Here is a 24,130-nt window from a genome sequence, read left to right on the forward strand (position 1 = left end):
TGATGGCAAGACTAGAGCCTCAGTTATCTACTGAACTAATGAATGAATAAAAAGACTATCTCCTTTATAATGGAAGCACACCCACAGGAGAATTAAAGGAGGGGCTTCGCCGGTCACGGACACCTGCTGCGAATTAGTTTAATCACATGACTTTTTCCCGATTTAGCCATCCGAAATAAGACAAAGGAGTCCTTAATGGTGCTGAGGAGGTGCAGATGAGTTTAGAGCCTGGGATATTTGCACTTGGGCAGGTGGAGGAGGGGGGGTGGGGACTTCCATCAGTCAGAGGCGACCTAAGGACACCACAGGTGCCTATGGACAGGGGAGAGCGGGCGCAGGAGGTGAGAAAAAATATATAAAACTGAGAGTGGCAACAAAGCTGAATATAAATGTTATCACTTGGCTTAGGATTATATAGCTACAGTTACGACCTCTACATCCTAAACCAGAGAAACGGGCACTGCGTACCAGCTGAAGAAGTCATGGCAACATGTCCCAGCGAATGGAGGCCAACCGCTGTCCCACGACTTGTTTTAATTTTCCAAAATGAAGCAAATAAACCGGAAGAAAAAAATGCTACTCCATGAGACAGACCGGGCTTGACAGCCGGCTGCCCCGATGACGAGATCTGAAGAGAAAGTTCATACTTTGCTAGTTCACTTAAATATAGCTGCCCCCTTCTCTTTTCTGATGTCATTTGTATGATTCAATTTTGCTTTGGTTTCTGCTTTTACAAACCGTTCGCTCCTGCAGATAGTGACAAGTAGAGGAACTAAAGGAAATGCAGGATAATAAACAAACGAAAAGCATGACATAAATCAGGCACACAGTGATGTTTCCTTAAGGCGGATATGTTGAAGTGTGGTTTGTCGTTTCTATTCTAGGTCTAGAAGTTTGTAAAAAAAGCACGAAATATCTTTCCAAGTGCTTTAATGATAGGAGAAAACATAAACGATTACACGTGGGTGCTGGATGATGACGCATTCCTTGTTATTTCCAAAGGGATCCCATAATGCTCTGGAGAGTCCAACGAGATTTTTCCATCCCCTCCAAAGCACATCTGGGATGACAAAGGCGGGGATACCTGAGGATCCAGCCGCACATCTCATCAGAGGAAACATTACTAACTTAACACCAGTCCGGGATGCGACAGTATTTCTGTCTACATTTATCTCGAGAGAAACTCTTCACTGCCATTATGTAATTGTAAATTATTTTTTTAAAAGAGTTCTGCCAAAAAAAACCCATTAGAACTCATAAAGGAATTCAGCAAAGTTACAGGATACAAAATCAGTATACAAAAATCCGTTGTATTTCTGAACTGTCAGAAACGTAAATTAGTACGGCTACTAAGGAACACAGTAGGTAGGATCCCTGAAGAATTTAAAAAATAGAACCACCAGATTACCCAGCAATGCCACTTCCGGTTCTATAACTGAAGGAAATGGGAAAACTATTTTGAAGAGAGAGCTGCACCCCCGTGTTCACTGCAGTATTATTTATAACAGCCAAGACACGGAAGCAACGGAAGTGTCCATCAACCGACAAAAAGAAAATGTGAAAATGTTATTTATATAAAATAACCATAAAAAAAAAGGCGGGGGGAACTCTGCCTTTTGTGACAACATGGATAGACCTTGAGGGCATTCTGATAAGCGCAATAAGTTAGACAGAGAAAGACAAATACTTTATGTTCTCACTTAAAAGTGGAATCTAAAAAAGTTAAACTCGTAGAAATAGAGGGTGGAATGGTGGCCGCCAGAGGCTGGAGGATGGTAACAACCAGGAGATGTTGGTCAAAGGCTGTGAAGTAATTGGACATTCATTATCTCCTTTGATTTTTATACTTTTTTTGGTATCTTCTGTTCCAAAATGATGAAATTGGTGGCCAGAGTACTGAAGTGACCACTACAAGGCCACACAGTGGGCTGGCTACTGACTCCCAGCCTACCACGCTTTGTTACATCAGCAATGTTTTTTTTATTTAAAAACTTTTGGCTAATTATACCTTAGATAATAATTAAGAATTAAAGTTATAAAGTAGTAGCTTTATTACCACAAAGTGCTACTTGTATTTTTATCATGCCTTTCTACCCAAGAGCTCGCGTGTTATATGATACGGTCCTGTCCGTAGGTCCCTTCAGATACTAAACTCTCAAAGATGACTCTGAGATAAACTCGGAACCCACTAATATCCCAAAGCTCTCAGAAGCAAAAAAATTAAGAATTAAAGTTATAAAGTAGTAGCTTTATTACCACAAAGTGCTACTTGTATTTTTATCATGCCTTTCTACCCAAGAGCTCGCGTGTTATATGATACGGTCCTGTCCGTAGGTCCCTTCAGATACTAAACTCTCAAAGATGACTCTGAGATAAACTCGGAACCCACTAATATCCCAAAGCTCTCAGAAGCAAAAAAAAGGAAAAGTGCGGTTACTGCGACGTCACCTCTGCTGCGTCCTAACAATCGCACAGAAGAAGCTGCCATCGGTAGCGCACTGCCCCCGACCGCAGGTGTCCGCGACCCTCGCTTCCGCCTGGCCCCTCGCTTCGCTCGCTCAGTTCGTAGTACTGTACAATACTTTTTGTATTACAGAAAGCACTTTATTTAGACATGTCGACTTCACTGATTAGTCTATAAATACTTGACTTTTACCAACTGCTCTTTGGCAAGCGAGATAATTGCAGAGGAAAGGCCAAGGCATTGATGGTCGATCCGATGACGCAAAGGGGATGTGGTCTTTCGGCGGAGGGAGATGTAAAACGTTACGTGGCAAGGCAGAAGCCATTAACGGGATCAATATTTCTTCTAATACCTTAATCAATCATGACATCAGAGCCTAGACGCAGGACAAAGAAAGCCTCAGTCTACCTACATGGAAGAGTCCCAAGTGGAAAATAAAATCCTATTTGCATCACAAAGACTTAATTGGTGCACAAAGGAAATGACAAGTTACAAGGCTCCAAATTATGGATGCGTTACTAGTTTTTGAATCATTAGTGCAGGAAGAGAAGCAGAAAGACAAAGAACACTGCTCCTCTCTGGGCTGCACATTTATAATTTGCAGCTGGTAAATATGCATGAATCTGCTTGGCTGCAGCCAGGGATGACGTACTGCTTTAAAGAGACAGTACGGAGCAGAGAGACCAGAGCGGAGGGAGGCTCGGGGGTTACAAACGACCTCCTCCCCCGGTCCACAGTTTTCAATCTTCCCCAAACTCCCCTTCCTTAATCTTCTCTCCTTAGCGGGTGGATTCCTAAAAGTACTTTGATGCCACATGGACATCCGAAGCATAGCAAAAAGTGTCCCGTGGTGAGCTCTAACTGTAAATAATAGTTATTTATTTCTAAACCCTTAAGCTCTCACTGTCTCTTCGATGCTTCCAGGAGAACAAGCGAGCAATTAAGAAAAAGGTACCAGGTTTAGTTGTCCAATCGTTTTAACTACAGAACAAAATTTTTTTCTTTTCTAATAAGTAGCAAAAGACCAAAGAAACATCCATACAGAGAACATCAGGCTTTCCCTTAAGGACACTGTATTTCCTTATTGATAGAGATGACAGTGAGTATAGACACTATTTGAACCCTTCTACAACTTTTATTTTGTACTTAGAATGTTTAATTTAAAAAAAAATATTTTTTCTTACCAGTTCAAATTACTTTACTGCAGCTCTCTCAACTCTCAAAGCCAGTGAAAGCTGAGAACTCAGCGGTCACACCAGAAAATTTGTTTTGAAAAGCCATAGCGACAAGAGAAAGCAGGCTCCCTATAACATCTCACAATATTTATCCATAATCGATTCTTTCTTCCATTCGACAAGCATTTATCAGACACTTCAATCTTAGAGGTAAGTTTAATGATAATTATATCAAAGAAGGTTCTACCTTTGACGGGCTGGACAATCTAGTTAGGTATATAAGGCACAAAACGCGTAAAAAGTTAAATGGCATCGCACCGTTTAAATTGTAATCCACGATAAAAGTTGATTGTCATAGCGCTGTATATATGTACATGCCACGGAAAGGCTATAGTCAAAGTTAAAGAAGAAATCTCTGTTAGCAGAGGGGATTTTTCAAGGGAAGCGTAGAAGACCGGAGCTGAACAGGCTTCGAGTAGGTGAAAAACATGAATGACAAACATTTCAATCAGCAGGAAACGAGGACAAGTAGCTAAACGCACGCAGCACCCCACGAACAGAAAGGAGTGTGCGTGGGGGGACCTCCCCGTGAGAGGGGCAGAGGCGGCAGGGAGGGCATGGGAGGGGCAGCTCGGTGGCTTTGACTGATGTGGCGTCCAGCGGCCCCCAGGACCAGGAGGTTTGCTCGGTGCTCGGAGAAGCCTCCTCCGCCCTGCCCAGCCCCAGCCCCGGCCCCGGCCCGGGAACACTCCTGAGACGCTGCACAGTTCGACCCGCTGGGTTCCAACGGCTCCAGGAGTTGGGCTAATAGCAGATTCACTCCGTGGCTGACAGGAGAGCAAACAGGACTGGGGAGAAACGAGGGAGAAGGAGTCTCGTGGGTGAGGAGGTCGCGGCTGACGGGGTCTACCCTGCTTCCCAGAACTGCTGCTCTCTCCCGGACTCGCAGCGTCCCCTGCCTTAGAAGGTTCCAGAATCCTCGGCCGGCATCCCACCGGGTGGGAGGGGGACTGCACGCGAGCCAGGGCCACGTGGAAGGTGGCTGCCCCCTCCGCTGGCCACGAGCACCTTGCCGACTTCTTTGGGTTTTCAGCCCAAAGCCCACGGGCCATGTGCTGATGACCGGGCTTGACTGACCTCGTCCCCACGGCGGCCTCCGGTGTGGCTGGAGACTGGGTGTCCTCGTCCCCGCAGCAGTTAATTTGAAACCAGTTGGCTGGTCACTGGCTCCTTCGAGGCGCGGCAAGGCCGGGGGCCCGGGTGTGTGTCCGTGTGCGGACAAGCCCGGCGTGTTCACCGGTCACGGGAATTCGTCACCTCTGCCTGGTTCCCGCTCACTTTCGTTTATTTATTTTTGCCTCGGTGACAAGGACACACTTCCCTTTTTCAACGCCACGTCGATCAGACAATTCACTCTTTTTCTTTTTCTAGTTTGCTCTGCCGGGATCATTACAGCAAATTATAAAGGGGAAACCAACGAAAGATGCAAAGAATAGAGGCAGATTTTTTTTTTCGAAGAAAGCTATTGAATGTATGTATGTATGTATGTATGTATGTATGTAAAAGATACAAAGAATAGAGGCAGATTTTTTTTTTCGAAGAAAGCTATTGAATTTATGTATGTATGTATGTATGTATGTATGTATGTATGTATGTATGTATGTATGTATATTTTGATTAAAACCACTTTTGTGTTTCGGCTCTTCATAAACTGTACCTGGGTCCAGTATTCCATGCACGACCTCACTATCTGCAGAGAACACGAGATTCGAGGGGACTTAAAACTAAATCTGTGGACCCCAAACCCAGCACAGAGTCCGCGGATTTCGACCTCACTGTCGCTCAGGCAGTTCGGACAACTTCGGAAAGGTAACAATTATTTAAATGTGCTTCCTTCGCTGTTCTGGAGGCGTATACATAAACTGTCCCAATCCTAAACGTCCGAAACTATGAACAGAACAAGAATCATAGCTGCGGAGACCATGTGGAAGTCCCTCTCCCAAGTCAGCTGCCAAAGGTCACACAGCAGGAAAGGAACCATCCAGAAGAGTGGCGAGAAACACATAGAAGGCGAGCCAGGTACGTGGTGTTTATAATTTACGACAAGGAAAACCTTCATTTCAAACAGGAATTACGACATGCCAGGAGCATGGATCATAAGGAAAAATATGTCATTTGGAGGGTGATGTAACTTTCTTAAAATGCGGAAACATATTCTCCCTTTAGTTAAGTGCTTTAAGTAGGGTTTTACTGTAAGTGCTCTAACGAGGGTTTTACTTTAAAACTAATACGTGATGAAAGTAAAAGTTTCAACGGATTCAAAAGCCTGAGCCTTCCCTCCTACTTTCTAGGGAGAATAACCACGGAGGGTTTCGAGTACAGCCCGTGCCCATATGAGCATATGCGTCTTCCTGTCGATGCACGCGTATCTGCTGGCGTGTGCTTAAAACTACGTGGCAGTGTTTGCCATTTTATTCAAATGGGTTCAACTGTATATGAAATTCCTGCAGCACTGGTCCACATCCTTGGCGGAGACTGACATGTTCTTTTTAACAACTACCCTGCATCCTATTGGACAGGTCGCTGTAAAACCCATATTCCTACTGGCGTACTTCTAGGTTAGTTCCAAGTTTTAACTATTACAAAAGAAGATGCAATATACTTTCCTCGAGTGAGAGTTGCATATCTTGTATAAACAGAACTAAAAACGCCTCAAAAAAAAAAAATTCTGGGAGGAGGGGAGAGAGAGAGAGAGCAAAGTAGGAGACCACAACGCAGGTCTCGAAAATTATTATTTCACTGACAAAAGAATTTGGGGGCTTCCTACGTTTCCTTGTGCATCTTCACAGCAATTGCCTGGGAGTTCGTATTTTGGCGATTTGCAGCCTATCCCTTATTATCACTTACACACGATACTGAGGGTACACTCTGCGCGGGGCACTGCCCGGACCTGTCGCTGGTATGCAGACAATGACAGGGCACGAACCTGGCCCACGGCGTGCTCGACTGCCCTTGACTGAACAGGGAGGCGGAGCATGGGCACCGGAGCCAGCTGCGAGGCGAAAATCCTGCCCCCATCCCGTTTTGTCACTGTCTTACCAAGAGCCAGCTGACTTCTCGGGGTTCGGATTCCTTCCTTCCCCGTAGGGCACCAACAGGCACAGTGTGTCCAAATTAATGAACGGCAGCTACATCAGAGGACCCGCTGTCGGCTAAAAGGGGTTGTCGTAGAGAGCAGTGCCTGGTGCACGACAAGCTTAAAAAATGCTGCCTCGTATAGAGAGCAGTGTGAGTCACAGAATGACAAAGCCCAGTGAGCCGTCCTCATGCGCCACGTCCACGCAGAACCGGGAGCCCAGAAGGAGCGGTCAGGAACAGTGGAGAGAGGAAGGAGGGCCAGGCGGGGCTGGAGGAGGAGACCAAGACGAATAAATGGAGAGAATGTTGTGTGCATTCCAAAGGTGGGGAGGGGCCCTAGAGGAAGCCAGCCCATTACCTCGGGGGACGATGACTCAACTAGTGGGAGTTCGCAAAAGGCTGTGTTTGGTCAGGAGGGGGAAATAACTTTAGAGCCGGATACTGCCAAGGAGTCGACCTCTCCAACATCTCAACTCTGTTTATTTAAATAAGAAAATGTTTACTTATTCTTTGCTCTCCATTAATCAACTGAATGGGCCGTTATCACAGGAGTCTAAGTGAATCCCTAACTTAAGAAAGTAGTAGTCTAAAAGTTGATCTCCAAGGCAAATATTTGGAAAGAGAAACACCTGTGTTGCTCTGCGGACCGGTGAATGTTCCAGGCTGCTGTCTGTCTGCAGCCCCTGTGAACCCTACTGAGGCAGAGCGGTAATGCTATCGTCTATGTCATCCATTCATTCACGCGTGCATTCATTCATTCATTCGACATTTGATGGACACCTACCAGTAGCGCCTGGCTCTCTTAAGACAGAAACAACCGTGGCGAGCAGAGAGAAGCAAGGTCTGTCCTCTCATCAGGAGGCTCCTAGGTCCGTGCAGGGGTGGAGACCAACGAGGGACACGGAGCGCAAAAGTAAACCGAGAGCTGAGTGACGTTCCTCCGGACAGTGAAAAGTGCGGTGAAGAAAGCGAGCGTCACCACGGGGTAGAAGGCCGCTCTGAGGAAGGGACTCCTGGACGGCACGGCAGTGACGAGGCGGCAGATCGACGGCAGAGAGGACAGTGGGAACGAGGATGACACGGCCGGGAAAGGCAAGGCAGAGAGAGAGGGGGTCAGAGAGGCCGGGCCGGAGCGGGCGGAAAGTGCCCGGGGCGGTGCTTCCTGCACGAAAAGTGATTTTGAATTCCCGCTTTGGACATCAAACACACGTCTCCCCCGTCCTTCTGCAGGCTGCGGTTTTTTTGTTGGCAGAGACTGCCAGAGGCTGAGCAGCTCCTCAGCTGTTGACGCAAAATGCTTGAGGGTGGGTAGGGGCCCCAGAAGCAGCCGGGGCCTGCGGCTCTTACTCCCAGATCCAGGATGGGGCCTTGGGATCCAAAGAGACTGAAGAGAGAACAGTGGGTGAAGGGTAACCACGGGGTCCTAGCTCCAGGACCAACGGAGACGCATCTGGGGAGCGGGGCTGGGGGATTTCAATCCATCTTCAGCAGAATTTTAGTATTAATTTAGCTCAATTAAGGGAAAGATCCCTGCCTGTTGTCAGCTTGTCTGTGAGCTTCCAAATTAGCACTTTGGGCAAAATCGACTTGGGAATAGCAGAAAATCCAAGGGTGAGCTATGACAGCTGCTGGTGCAGAACCAACTTCTTAAGATTTATGTAAAAAACAAACCACCACAACAACGAAGCACGCCATCCCAGGAAATGTCCCACGGGGTCATTCCGAGAAGCAAAACAAAACCACTGATGGGTGGAAAATTAATCTCAGCTATTATGACGATTTTTAAAGAGATTTTACCATTGCATTTGGGGGGGGGCGCTCATTTTTAAATGGTTAATCTTTAAAGTCACCATGCATATTACAGTATCAAAATAAATTGTGACTGATGATAATTAAAAAGAGGCAGTTTAAGAAATCTCTGTTTTTCTAAGCCACGTTTCAACAAAATGTTTCTGCTATTAAAATTTTGCCCTCTTATACGAATGTTGAAGATAATAAGTAAGTTGCTCTGGAGATACGAAAGTTTACATTTTTTTCTCATTTGTCATTTAGTAGCATGGATTAATACGCCAGTTTATGTCTGACATCAGATTTCTTTACTCTTAAAATAATAAGACCAAATGTTTCCACGCGGTCATACTGCTTCCTTCAAAAAGGATGATTATTCCACACTCAGAGAGGGTGAACTCAATAAACTTGACCACAAATTCAAGGTTATTTTGAACATTTCAGAGATAGTCGTTTTAGGGCAAACCATCAGCACTTAGATCAATGATGTTATACTTAATATACCACATAAATCCTATTCTACCATTATTTCTAAGGAAGATGAACACTCATCTTCCTTAGAAATAACTACATTGTATTTCTGGGTTTGGAACACACAGATTGTTACGCTCATTGGCAACAGCACATCTATCTGCCATTAGAATGCGATTTTTTGTTAAAATCCTTCTATGTGCAGCAACACAGAAAAAAACACTGGTTATTTGGGGGAATAAAGCATTATTTATAAAGACAAAGAGCTAAGACCAGAAGCTCAGAACTCTCAGAGCGTAGTATTATCTGTACTGGAATCCTTTGAGAGGAGAATAATTATAAGATACTGTTCCCACTCTCAAGAGGAGGTATAGGTCTTTGAAATGTTTACTAACTTACTGAACTATCCTTATGCTTTACATTACTCGAGTTTAAATGTTCATGTGTGTGAAAATGCTTTGATTTGGGGGCAGTTTTATTATGCCTGTAATTCCGACTAAAATCCTGTCTATTATTTTTTCAGTGACCATCTAAATTAAGAATGAGTGGAACGACCTTCCTTCCCAGGAATAGGAAAATGGAAAATGCTACTCATTCAACAAACCAATTTGTCAATCTGAACGAAGCGCCTCCGTGTCAATTCCCGACTGGTCTCTCCAATAATTTTTTTAAACTCACCGGGACAGACGGAGGAAAAAAAAAACAACTAAAATCCAATGGTGTAATTAGTGGTTTGGAGGCTTGGAATAAAAACAACATGTAATGACCAAACCCTTAACAAGAGGGTCACCAGCACGGTCATATAACTCTGTGGAGTTATCAAAGTAACATATTTCAATTCAGCATCTGCGTCAACTGTTTTTTTCTCCATGTCGGCGTCTAGTTGCAAGTCATTTTATCTCTATTATTGTTTTAAAATTCATGTCATCTTCAGTCTAATGAGTCCTATCACTTTAACCTTTCTATAATAGTTTTTTAATGTTTAATGTGCTTTAAAATGGACAAAGTTATATTAAAAAAAATAAACCGCTTGCCAAGATGCACTTTATTAAAAAAAAAAAAAAATTATAATTGCCTGAAATGATAAACGTAACTCCCGAAGTTAATTTTGCTCCGGCCTGGATGTGGCCCAGAAATTAATGAATTAATCTTTGCGTATTTACGGGGAGTAGGAAAATGAGAACGGAAAATGTCCCTAAATTTAGAGGAGAGAAACTGAAATGCAGAGAGATGAGCAGCTCGCAGAGCAGTTTTATAGCGACATGTCTACTCCCCTCCCTTCCCACCACCATAGCTGCAAGGAAGAAGAATTTACAAGGCAGATCTGCAAATCATGAGTCAGGGTATGATTCCGGCATCTTTGAGTTTAACAAGCAAAAAACCCGGAGCCTGATATTTATTGAACTGCATGCCTGCCTTTTCTTGGTTTCTCGTTCCCAATACATTTTATGGCAGGATGTTTCAATTTGTGAATTCTAGGCAGTCTGCTCTCTAATGACACTCCAGACTGGGTTTAAAGCTTTCTGACATTTAAAAATGTTTACTTTGGGTCTCTAAAAATCACAGGGAAAAAAGCTCCCCTTCTATAAAAATGCCGATCTGTTGCACTTTCAAAGAACAATAGGAAAAGTCCTTAGGTGACGAATCTGAGTCTTTTCTTGTGACAGAATCCGACAGGCCTCAGAGGTGGTGCAGATTCTGTCCCAGACAATGACAACACAGCCACTCTATCAACAGAGCACATTCCACGAATTTTTGGGTCTCCTAGTGCATATAGGAGCTATATTTACACTACACTGTAGTGTATTAAGTGTGTATTAGCATCACGTCTAAAAAAAATGTGTATACCTTAATTAAAAAGTACTTTATGGCTAAAAAAACGAAATGCTTTTTGCTAAAAAACCATCACCTGAGCTTTCAGCGAGCCGTAATCTTTTTGCTGGTGGACAGTCCCGCCTCGATGTTGGTGGCCGCTGACCGATCACGGTGCTGGCGGCTGGAGAAGGCTGGGGTGGCCGCTGGCAATTTCTTAAAAATAAGACAACGATGAAGTCTGCCACATCGACTGACCCTTCGTTTCACAGACGATGTCTCAGAGATCACCGATCAGAGATCGTCATAATAAATACAATGCACGCACGAGACCTCCTGGGACAGCTGGCCTACGGCACGCTGACCACGAAGAGTGACATATGTGGGGAACACTCGCGATCTGTCTGAATTACATTTCCAGCTTTTGACCGTGAAGAGCTGTCCTCAGCACGCACGTCGGGATGCTTTTGGGAAGAAGTCAGAGACTCCTCTAGCCATTTGTCACTGAGAGAGAAAAATCATACCTTAAACAAACCAACAGCGGCGCAGTGTACCTCCTCTCGGAAACATTTTGTTAGGTCTGCGCAGCCCACCTGAGAGCACAGGCAGGCCACAGGCTGGGAGGGCAGTGAGCAGCGCAGGTGAGGAGGGCCGCAGGTGAGGAGGGCCGCAGGTGAGGAGGGCCGCAGGCTCTCGCTGGGGCTGGGGCTGGCCCCGAAGCTCGGGGCTGTGCTGTTCTAGGTCTGCCAACCCTCGGGCTCCTGCATTCATTTGTTGATTAGTGTCCATTAGTGCAATTATTATTTTCATCACCACAATCATTAAGTTTTTAAAACTCATTCTATTGATGAGACCAGACGGGAGACAGGCAAAGAGACTTCATTTCAAAAGCCAATTTCGATCATTAGCAGTGGCTGCTAGCGGTCTGAACTGAGGAGAATTCTGGGGCTGAGGATGGCAGGAAAATGCGACCTAATGATTTCCTGCTGTCCATTATGGATGCAGGTCTGTCGGATCCCCAGGGCTGACAGCTCAGGTAGGTCATCAATAAATATTTATTGAAACAATGATTTTATGCAGCATGACTGAGGTCTCTTGGTTAAGAGAAGCTTTAAAAAATTAGGTAACAGACAGTAAATAGCTGTATATCCTTAGAAATGTATTTCTTCATTTATTCATCCACTCAACCTTTCATCTGAAAGACTTCAATAATTCCTTAAGGTGTCTTCCTGATGACATCCTCATGCCCTTCTAAGTCACGTTACTATTAAAATGACCTTTTCTAAAACCGAAAGTGACAAATGAACAAGACAAACAAACAAACAAAAACTCGTAGGCACAGACAACAGTTTAGTGGTTAGCAGAAGGAAAGGGGGGAGGGGGAGGTGGGTGAGGGTAAAGGGGGTCAAACATATGGCGACGGAAGGAAATGTGACTCTGGGTGGAGAACACACAATGCAATATACGGATGATGTATTATTGAATTGTACACTGTGAAATCTATATACTTTTATTAACCAATGTCACCCCAATAAATTTCATTTTAAAATCACCTTTTCTATAATAGTATTATTATAACAGTAAGAATAGAACCATCTCACCCCTAGCTCTTTCTTCTCACTATGAGGGGATGATGGATGGATGGATGGATGGATGAAGGATGGATGGATGGATGGATGGATGGATGAAGGATGGATGGATAGATGGATGGATGGATGGATGGATGGATACGGACGGACGGACGGATGGATGGATGGATGGATGGATAGACGGATGGATGGATAGACGGATGGACGGACGGACAGATGATACATAATAGATAGACAGGCAGGCAGGCAGACAGATAAGAGAACTCTAGATATTCATCTGGGACACGTCGTTAATCAGTTTACTAGTTATTCTCTGGTTTCTGCTCACCTCAGTCACCTTTGCTTTAGCTCAGAAGCCTTCTTGAAAGCTCTGCCTTCATTGTAACACAGAGGCTTGTGTAAAAGACGTTCCCAGTGAGACCCTCGGCAGAGAAAGAATCCCCTGACGTCACTGCACGGAGAGGCATATTGAGACAATGCCTGTTCCTTCATTAAAATCTTTTGCTTGGAGTAAACAGAACAAGTGTCTTAGCGGTGCACAAACTGTCTCCCTCCATCAGAGGAATCACTCTCTATGGCAGCTATGGCCTTACAAAACGTATTTCTTAAATGATAAGATTTGAAAGTCGAAATTATTCCTTGGTCCATGTACTACAGAACGGATGCTGCGTTGGCAGAGGCACATTGCGCATGTCCATCAGAGCTCTTGGGTGACCAGGTGCGTTACCACTGGACGGCAATATTCTGAAAGGAAGTTTTTTAGTCTGAGCAGGAGGTCTCAATAGTGGGCTTAAAATATTCAGTAAGCCACATTGTATGCAGAATTGCTGTCACGCAGGCTTCATTGTTCCATTTACAGAGCACAGGCCATGTAGAATTAGCATAATTCTTAAGGACCCTAGGATTTTCAGAATCATATAGGAGCATGGCTTCAACTTAGAGTCACCAGCTGCAGTAGCCCCTAACGAGAGAATCAACCTGTTCCTTGAAGCTTTGAAGCCAGGCATTGACTTCTCTATCATTTCAAAGTCCTAGAGGGCATCTTCTTTCAATATAAAGCTGTTTCACCGACACTGAAAGTCTGTTTTGTGCAGCCACCTGCATTAATGATCTTAGCGGGATCAGGATGACTTGCTGCTGCTTCTAGATCAGCACCTGCTGCTCACCTTGCATTTCATATTATGGAAATCCTTTCTTTCCTTAACCCCAATGAATCGACCTCCGCCAGCGTCAAACTTCTCTTCTGCGGCTTCCTCACCTCTCAGCCTTCACAGGGTGGAAAAGAATTAGGGCCTTGCTCTGAATTAGACTTTGGCTTAAGGCAACGTTATGGCTGGTCTGATCTTCTATCCAGACCACTAAAACGTTCTCCTTATCAGCAAAGCTGCTTCCCGTTCTTAGCATCCATGCGTTCGCTGAAGTATCACTTTTAATTTTCTTCAAGAACTTTTCCTTTTCATTCACAGCTTGGCTTAGTGGCACAAGAGGCCAAGCGTTAGGCCTAATCCGGCTTTCCACATGCCTTCCCCACTCGGCTTAATCATTCCTAGCTTTTTGATTGAAAGTGAGAGGTGTGTGATTCTTCCTTTCACTTAGAGGCCACTGTAGGGTTATTAACTGGCCTGATTTCAATATCGTTGTGTCTCAGGAAATAGGGAGGCCCGAGAAGAGGGAGCGAGATGGGGGAACAGCTAGCTGGCGGCTCAGTCAGGACACACAGCACTTATCGGTTAGGTTCCCTGTGTCATGTGGGTGCATCTTGTGGGGCCTCCGAACGATTACAATAGCAACACCAAAGACCACCGACCTCAGATCGCCATAATGGATACAATAATGAAGAAAAAGCTTGAACTAGTGTGAGAATTACCAAAATATGACACGGACGCAGAAAGTGAGCAAATATTTTTGGGAAAAGGGTGCCAATGGACTTGCTCTATATAAACCTTCGATTTCTATAAAACACGATATCTTTCAGCACCATAAAGTGGAGTACGATAAAACGAGATATGCCTGTACGTGTGCCTATCAGATAAGCAGGAGGAGCCAAGACTTAGAGACAGCTCAGAAGCAAAAGGAAGTGAGGATTTCAAGATGAAGCAGGTGGTCGACAGTGTAATACGGCAGAAAAGTCTCCTAGGATGAAGACGAATTAGGAAATCATTAGGGCGCTTTATCGAGAGCATTCTCTGAGAGAGGAAGGGATCGATGGAATGGAGATTGCTATATGCAAACGAAAATGAATACGGACACTTGCAGACGTGTAGACAAAAACACAGACGAGCGTCAAAGGCAAAGCAGAGAATCGACCTGGAACGAGATTCCTTCCAGTTCCACCAGCTGAAATTCTAGGTTTACATAAGCCTCTTCCCCAACTAGATTATAAGACTTTGTACCTTTGCACCTAAATTTTCCCAGAGAAATAACAAGGAGCCGCCAAATGCTTAAAAGCAAATGTTCAGAACTGTTCGGCTCAAAGAACGAGCCAAGCTGAGGAACAGAGGACATCATTTTGCTCTCTTGCGGCTTCGAGGCCTTTCCGTTTCCAACAAGCCATACCCCGGGGGCTCGGGGGAGGGTGTCCGGGCTCTGAGCTCAGTGAAGACAGTGGGATCCCCGTGGGGTCATCGCGCGCGTGGCTTAGGACCAAGGGATCACATCTGACTCCTCAGGCAGCGCCTCTGGGACCGGAGTGCAGAAAGCACTATTTTTGCTGCTGCTGTAGACAGAAAGCTCACTCAGCCTTGTCCTGAATTCTTGCACACGAAATCCCTGCTCACCTGCCTTTTGAGACGTGGCTCCCCAGCGGGCACTCTCTGGGCGCGGGAATGAGGCACGTTCCATGCAGTGGAATCGGTTGCCAGGTGTTCCATTGTGGCAACCACGACTCACGAGGACAAAGCTGATCCCCCAGGTTTCCGCTGCAGTCCTCCTGGACTCTAGCCTGGTCCTGAGAGGGATCATTATCTGGTTATCCCTGAGGCCGGTTTTTACAGCACTCACATAAAAATCACCTCTTGTGTAAGACATGAAATTTAAAATCACCCCTTCACTGACATCGCTGAGTCATTCCATCACCTCTGGGACAGATATAAATTATGCATTCTCTGATTCTCTTAAAAATTTCAGAGGCACATGGGGACAGAGAAGAGTCTCATTGGTACTAAAAAATATACGGCGTTCCAGAAAGATACAGAAACTTGCATGATATTAACTGCTACAAGTGCTCCAAAGGCTCTCTGCTTGGCCAAGGAAATCGCATAAACATGGAAAAGTAGTAGCAGGCCTGCATGCTAATGTCTGCTGGTGACAAGGACTCATTGAATGTCACTGCTTCTTATCCTCATGCTGCTCATTTTTCTTATCTCGGTGACTTTTCCTTTCACAAGACTGCTGTAACCCCATGCATTAGCATCCTTCTGGGTGTCTGCAACCGAGAAGGCACTTAGAAAAGTCTCTATGAAAACCCGATGTGCTCGTATGCCTCTCCCGTCCACGATTCCACTGGTTAATGTTGAGAGAGCGATGTGTCTGTATCATGGGATCGGTGCTGTCTGAACCCTCTGTAGCTGCTGGGGTTTCTACCTCTAGGTGCTGCCAAGGCTTGCTACCACCCGCAGACCGGCGTTTCGGAGAGGGCGTCACATTTTCATAATTAGCACGAATAGAACGCAATGGCTGTCACCGCCAGAAGAAAAGAAACTGGTGGGTTCTCACGCTCTGCTGCCACGGTGACCTGTTTCGCACCAGCATCTGCCCGGCAGTGACGAAGCATCCCAGATGCGAGCTGGCAACCTCGCACTGCAAGCACTACGTGGACACCCGCCCAAGCCTACAGATGTCTCGTTCCATAGTCCACGGTCGGCGGGAACCTCACTCCCTTCTCCCATTATCATCCCAACCAAGGAACCTTCCTTCAAGATTCAAACCCAAAGGATGCTGTTTTCCTCAGGTGCCTGATAACTTTAGGACAAATAATACAACGGCATCCAAAAAAAAAAATCAGTCTTGCCACAGAAGTTAATTCAATTGCTTGGTCTTTACAGCTGCTGGCAAGAGTTCGAAGAGTTCTCTGACTTATGGGAAAAGTGAGACAGACTTCAGTATCCTGCCTTAAAGACCTTCCCGTGGCAAAATGCACTGTGCGATACTAATTTTTCATGTTAAAAATGAGAGGTATTTGAAAACTATTGTTTTCCCCCAAACAGGAAGGAAAATCACCCTGCAGATACTAATACGCGTTACTACTGTCACCAAAACATATGCCGATTTCGTACAAAATGCCTTGGAGCCCTTGACCTAATGAGGTTAGTGACAGGGATATGAATGAATAGAACAGAAAACGAAACTCGGAAACGATTTTGTTCATAAACTGCCATATTTTCCCTGTCATTTAACCAATTTTCCCTCTCCAAATGACAACATGGACCACAAATCTTCAAGGCTAATGCTGCCTATGACAGACTAAGTGCTTTTTAAAATGTAATATTATATGTGTCAATCTGACAGGAAAAAAACAAGAGCCCATATGAAGGACTTTTCAGAGAGGCAGGGGTCCTCGAAGGTTGTTATAAAGACGCCAGTCGGAAAAGCAAGGCACAGCACAGCATTCTCCCTCCGATTAGAAAAAGTGCAACGTCGTCACTGGATTCTAGAAATGAAAGAACCTCCTGAGCTCGAGCACACTCCACGGCGTATGCCCACTCTGCCGCCCCGACCTCCCGTGCACAATAAATACATCAGCGCTCAGGACACTTCTGCCTTGGGTTCGGATCGGTGTGCTCGGCAGACTGTAATGGAAATGATCTAACGTGAGCATCGGGCATACTTGTTTCCAAAGCTTTTAATCTTTGTAATGCACGATGAGCCAAAATCAGTGGAGATGGACGAACCCTCAGAATTCTAAAAGGTCAGAGAACGCTGATGAATTAAAACATACGTCGTCGCTTTCGACTGGAATCCCAGGTAGGGCCTCTGTGTTGTTTAAATACCTGTCAGGTTTGAGTTCTCTGTAAAGAGAAACCGCTGGTTTCCTCCAGACATCCTTCATCAGAGTGGGGGGCGCTTTCTCCCTCGAGAAGCACTGTGTAGGTGTTTACACGGGCTCGCTGCAGAGCCCCGGGGAACGGAGAATCCAGCTTCTTCCAGATCCCCCCACGGTGACGGGCACCCACATCCAGAGACCTGCGTGTCCCATGCCGGCACCTCCTTAGTGCCCTCCGAGCCCGGATCGTGCTGGGATGCCACACGAAGGGAAAAACAGACTGCTTACACCTGGATGGTTCTTTTTCCTTCCCTTGGGGAAGTTTCCGCCAAGTGGGGCCCGAAAACAGAAGACTAAGAAAATAAATAGGGTCATGGGGTGCGGACAAACAGAACTTAGGAAGAGGCAGGTGGAGGGGGGATGGGGCGGCAGTGAGAGGGGCATAGCATTCCCGAGACGGGAGCAAGACCAGCTCAGATGTTTCGCAGTTTATTGCTTTAAAAGGTCTGGGCTGAATAAAGGTCACCTAGAACTGAATTTAAAATCTGTTCTACGCACCTATAATAAAAGAACATTTTAGCTTTTGAAAGAAAAGAGGAAGTGTGGAGTGAATTACCTGGACTTTCAACAGTTGACAGAAAACAAATCGCCTTGAGGACTTTCTGAATGGAATTGGAGGTCTGCACAGGCTTTCTCCACCGATGGTCTAAAGAGAACTAACAGGAAGCGTGACCCCATCTGATGCCTTAAACCTCTGAGGCCTCCCTCCTTGAAAAAGAAGCAAGCGCTCCTTGCATACGATCTGAGAGTTGAGAGGAGAGTTTACCCAAACGTAGACCGTTTTCATAAAATGAACAAGGTAAATCAGGAAGCGAAGCTGCCACTGATTTCTTTGCTGCCCACGTCCTGCCCCTGACGTGTGGGACATATCTCAGCCACTCCCTGGACAGGGCGACACGAAAGATCTCAGCAGGCACCATTCGGTCCGTACCTTCCGACCATCCAAAATCAGTTTTATTAAACTGCTCTTAAGAAGCGCCCCAACCTTCCTGCCAACTCGTCAAGTCTTAAACTCTTCTTGAGAGGCTCATTTTATAGGATGCTTTCTTTATCTGGGTTAGTAACAAGTTACCGGTTACCCCAGTGGCTCAGAACAGCGGGACTAGGATTGTCACCAGAAGAATAAGACAGAGATTCCTCAGTGACTCAGCCCAGTGCCAGCTATGGTTCTCTTCGCCCAAGAAAATGCCTGTCTGGCCATTTTTTTTGCCAGGTTCCACTTCTGTAACATCGACCAACGCAGGTGGCATGACAGCCCACCACAGTTACAGGAGATGGGAACGTACACCTTGGTTGTATTTGGGGGTAAGCATCTGGGCACGGGGGAACTTAACAAAGCACACCCTAGAAATACCTTGTAATATGGAAGTTCCTAAAGACTAAAAAGAAAAAAATGGAATGATTTACTTTCCATTGAAATAATATTAACCATGTAGTCCGATGGGAAACTTGTGAGAGAAGATAATGTAACAAAAAAATATTTTCTTCCATTTAAAAAGACCACTGAGGGAGAAATGTTAAGAATGAAGACACTGGGATTTTAAAAGCAATCAGGGTAATTGTTTGTCTAAGAAATTCATACCTAGTCCCATCATTTCTTAGATTGGCCCCAAATCCTTAATATGAACCTCTGCCATAGGACAAAAGAAGCTGTTTAAGGTTTAAACTGGGAAGAGGCGGGGAACATATAATCTCTCCTGCTTTTAAGACCCAAGCCCCTTGTCATTCGGGTCTTTGCTTTCTGCAGGAAATGTCCCCAACACCTCAGAATGAGCCTAGGCTCTCTACAGTTGCGATCATAGGACTCGGGACTTTTCCTTGATACGTGCCATGCTTGTAATCATTTTCTAGTGTCTGCCTGTTGCCCCGGATCTGTGCTGTTCAACGTGGTAGACACCAGCCACGTGTGGCTACCAAGAACGTGAAACGTGGTTGGGTCACACCGAGACGTGCTTTCGTGTGAAAACACACGTCGGATCCGGAAGGCTTAGTATGGATTTCTCCAGAAGGAACGTAGTCCAGCCAACGCTTGGATTTTAGCCCAGTGAGAACTACATTCATCTTCTGACCTTCAATACTATAGGAGAACAAATTGAGGTTGTTTTCAGCCGCTAAGCTCATGGTAATTGTTACAGTAGTAACAGAAAACTCCCCCGTGCGGCTACCGGAAGGTTTCCATACACAGATGCCACGATATTCCTAGCGGACAGCACAGGACTCAGCTAAGTCCTCGAAGGCAGGGACGCCACTGGGTCGCTCCTTCTCCATGCCCTGCTCCCAGCACACTCCTGGCTCATGCTGGTCAGTCCCCAACAGTGGGAATGAATGAAGCAATTTAAATAAAGACAGTTCCTGTCCTTTCAGAAACCTGTGATCCATTCATTATCCTGATAAACATTTATCAAGCCCTTTCTCTGAGCCAGGTACTGTGCAGGGCCCCGAAGATGCAAAGGAAAAAACTCGAGAGCAGCTGCCGGGGGCTGGGCAGAGGCAGGACAGGCAGCGAGGGCTCCACGGTGTGGGGCTGGCCTCCTTCTGGGACGACGGCATGTTTTGGGACTGGATAGCAGTGGAGGTTGTAAAACATTGTGAATGTATTAAACGCCACCGCGTCGTTCACTTTAAAATGGTTAATTTTTTGTGATGCAAATTGCACCTCGATAAAAAAAATAATCATAATCATAAAATAAACAAAGACAATGGCATGATTCCTGTTCCCTGACCTCTAGGGTTCTAATGTAGCCCAGAGCTGCACGTAGATAAGTACATACGTGCCACAAAGTACGAGAGGCCTTCTGCCAGACAGCTGTATCCGGGACACGGCTGCTGAGGACGGAGGCCAAGGGCAAGGTGGAGGATGAGCACGGGTTTAAAGAGGTGGATGTGAGGAACAGCTTGAAAAGAGGAAACGATGCCTGTTCTAGGTAAGTCTTCAAAGATAAGTAGGATTGTTATTTTTAAACCACTCAAACTATGTAAGCAGGACTATTCCAGACAGGAAGCTCCAACATTTGTAACATTCCTAAATGACTTTTCAAACTCTTGGCATTCTCTGTCAATTGACAACTGTCTGCTTCAGTGCCCTTACCCTAATTGATAGTCCTTGCAGAAGGAAACCTTAATCCTTAAAGTCACAGCTACTATAATTACCACAGCAAAGAGCTATTTAAAATGGGGAACTACAGAGAAGGGCAAATGGAACTGGAGACTTGATTGATTCTGTGAGCAATCCAATCAAATGTGCATGTAACATATAATTAGAGAGAGGAAGGAGGAAAAAAACGAAACATCGCTTTTGCTTAGAGTTTATCTGACTGCGGAGGACAGTCATTGAAACCAGCTGGCTTCTGACACGGGCAAGATGCACAGACCTAAACACAATTTGGGAAGATCTCTGAGAGGCCATCAAAATCACAGGATAGGTTTCAAAAAGGTAAATGAGACCATTTGGCTTCTCTTGTGGTTGGGAAAGATTTAAGTGCAACCTGGGAGTATCAACGAAATTATCTCAACGAAGAGCTAACTTATATTCAACTGTATTCTGGATAAAGGGCAAGAGGTAAACTGGGGGGAAATGTATTATATGTATGCTCTAGGAGGATTCGATTTTGTTTCCAAAATTTTCGATATTTGAAAACTCTTATTTCTAATTCTTAATGAGTAAAATATCAAAGATTTGTTTTCAGTTCCAACGTTACCTCCTCAGAAAGGCCTCCCGACCAGAAGCAGAAACACTCAGCAGTTACAACCCAGTCCCTTGCTTTAGTTCCCTGAGGTCGGTATCTGGTACTTTCTTGTTCACCATCTGTTTGCATTTGCCTCCCTGCTCTGGAACATAAGCTCCATCTGAGGGCGGATGCTGCGTCCTGTCCTCATCTGCAGCACCTGTCAGAGTTCTATAGCAGGTACCTTTGTTGAACGAATGAATGAACAAGAAATCCAAATATAATCACCTGACATAATTCCACATCCCATCTGTTCCCCCACAATGATTTATAAAACTTTATAACTTGAAGATTTATTAATTTTACATCTATTCTAGAGGTCCTACTAGATTTATTGAGTATTGTAGAGTTAATTAAGAGCATAGGACCAGAAATGCTAGGACCTAGATAGGAATTCTAGTTCCTTCAATTTGGTTTTCCAGTTTTACAGCCTTGGATAAACTATTTAAATTTTCCAGGGCTTGGTTTCCTTGTCCATAAAATCAAATTATTAATACTAGCTATGTCGTAGGGTTTTCTGAAGACTAAAAGTGCATACATAGAATAGTGTCTGGGACCCAATTAAGTATTCGCTAAATATAAATTTCGTAATGGGATAAAGTCAGAGAGAAAAGAATGGTAGTTTAACAAAATGTACGGTTTTCTATCCTCAGATGGTTTTGGAAGTGAGTTATCTGCGTCCGGAGTGTTCAAACAGAGACTTAATTGTCCACGGGATGGAGATTTTAGAGAGAGACTTATGCATTAGAAAGCCATTGCATTAGATAACTTAACATCGCTCTTCCTACTCTTCAAACCCTAAGAGTCTATGGTCACGACTACCACTGTAAACCAAAGCCCAGAAGCACATAGCACAGTTCCCTGACATGAAAACAAATTGCATATCGGCCTCCAGTATCCGGCAGATGCACTTGGACTACTTACTTCCACAGGAGTGTCGGTGTCTTTTCTGTACCCGGGGGACTTTCAACTGACCTCTGACCATTGGTGTCTAGGTTCTCGATAAATTAGGGATGGATAAACATGGGAACTGGAGCACAGATGTTCTCAGAGACACAGGAGTTAGGCTTCCTTAGAGAGCTCGTGACAAAGCAAACTAAGAGTAAGCCTAAAGGGGAGATACTGACTAGACCTTGAGATCTGCAAATGAGCCAAAAAAAACAACACACACACACACACATACACACACACGCGCACGCACACACACACACATACACACACACACCATTATAGAACTTAATTGGAAAGAAAGAATTTAAATGTATCCAAATTCAAAGAAGCCTATATCTTACTGCAGACAGAGGGATAGGGAACTGGGAACAAGCCAACCTCCCCCAAAGAAGTCCGAGAGTGGGGACAAGCAGCTTCGAGGTTCTTTGAGATGGCCACCAACACGACTAGAACCCAGAGCAGGAGTAGGCGGTGAGGCTACGTGTGCAGGGGGATCACCTAGGTGCAAGTAGCTGGCAATTGGGCTTTTTAAAGGATGGGAGACCTAGAACCCTAAATCCACGTTCTGAGTGGAAGGAAGGATCGTGAGCTTCTTCTGCACCTGTGGCTTCAGGACATGACCCAGGATGCTCACGTCCTGAGATATACGAACTCCTAAAGCCCCTGCTCCACCAGAAAAGACCGATTAAATGCATTCTGCGTTAATTTTTACGTTAAGTGGATTTTCACCATATTCTAATTCTCTACAAATTAGCAGTCTGTATGTGCTTGGTCAGCTGACAACGCCGCTTTTTCTTCTTGTTTTTGTAAATGATAAAGAACCCTTTGAGCACCCACGAGTAAAGCTATGAGCATCTGCAGGCACAGTATAACTTAATTCTCACCAGTGGTAGATTCGGACCAGCTTCTCTGTGAGGTATTTTTAAGTGCTGACCAGAATAGCTCCACTAAGAACAGTGCCAGTATGCTCAGGTGAATACCTAAAAATACACACTTATTCTCCTTTCTGTAGCAGTGAAAGTCATTTTCAACCGCCCTACAAAAGACTTCGATGTCAACGTGTGTTAGCCTCAGCTAAGCTGTTTCAAATCCTGCACACACATTTGCGGGGATTCTTTCAAATTCTGATGAGCTGGCCAAAAGTTGCTTTGAATCTGTTATAATCCTTCCACACTGTTTGCACACAAATCTTTAGTAAGCTCATCTTGAGTTCAAAGAACTTCAGAGTTTATTTTTATAGATAACGTTCCACCCTCTCGCAATGAAACTCCGAGGTTCACGTGTGTGTGTGCTATAGAGACAGAAAAGTGCTGGAGTCCTTAGGAATTTATTCTAGAATCTTGAGAAGCTTTACATTTCACGTATGTGTGTTACTCAGTGTGCCATATTTGCATTCAAGAATTTGTCAGTTTAATGTAGCTTGGCCTTTAGGAGGCTAATTGCAGCAGGTAACAGTAAAAGTTAGAACTCTTAAAAGATTATATGTAGATTTATTTTAAGGCTATTGGAAGAGAGTTTATTTTGGTAGACCCTTGTAGTCTTTTGTACCCAAACACAGAGCAAAATATTGGACAGGGCTGGGTCTGAGCCCAGCAATGTTAGTTGGTTGGCTGATTATCCTCAGATGGTTTTGGAAGTGAGTTATCTGCGTCCGGAGGTGTTCAAACAGAGACTTAACTGAACCAGTGTTAGTTGGTTCCCTGATTCCTAGTGGCTCCTTCTGGCATTGCTATTTCATTGATTTCATCCAGTCCCCAGAAGGGAAAAAAAAAAAACCTATTTCCTTCATACGCAATTAAATTACAAACTATTTTTTTTAAATCTTAAATTTTCTCAAAATACATATAGAACTGTCGCATAAAGAAGGAAAAAGTTCTAAAAGTCATATTTTCCAACCATTAGCGGTTCTAAATTATGAATGACACTGTCCCTAGTCCCCAGCGGGTGTTCCTGGTTGTTAAAATAAACTGGAGGGC

The 24,130-nt window shown here is 44.7% G+C and overlaps 1 protein-coding gene and 1 long non-coding RNA gene across 2 annotated transcripts in view; one reads left to right on the plus strand and one right to left on the minus strand.

The window, feature by feature from the left end:
- The window catches only part of ENOX1 (ecto-NOX disulfide-thiol exchanger 1), a 286,775-nt gene extending 279,623 nt beyond the window's left edge, over positions 1 to 7,152 (minus strand). The window contains exon 1 of the mRNA XM_025048988.1: positions 6,739 to 7,152. The gene's annotated coding sequence lies outside the window, so the exon portion shown is untranslated. The remainder of the gene's footprint in view (positions 1 to 6,738) is intronic.
- On the plus strand, positions 5,418 to 10,068 carry LOC112482156. Its single transcript, XR_003047213.1, has 2 exons — positions 5,418 to 5,718; positions 9,560 to 10,068. It is a non-coding gene; the product is annotated as an uncharacterized LOC112482156 (long non-coding RNA).
- The last annotated feature ends 14,062 nt before the right edge of the window (positions 10,069 to 24,130 follow it).

This window comes from Pteropus alecto, unplaced genomic scaffold, assembly GCF_000325575.1.
Source record: "Pteropus alecto unplaced genomic scaffold, ASM32557v1 scaffold35, whole genome shotgun sequence".
NCBI classification, from domain to species: Eukaryota; Metazoa; Chordata; class Mammalia; order Chiroptera; family Pteropodidae; genus Pteropus; species Pteropus alecto.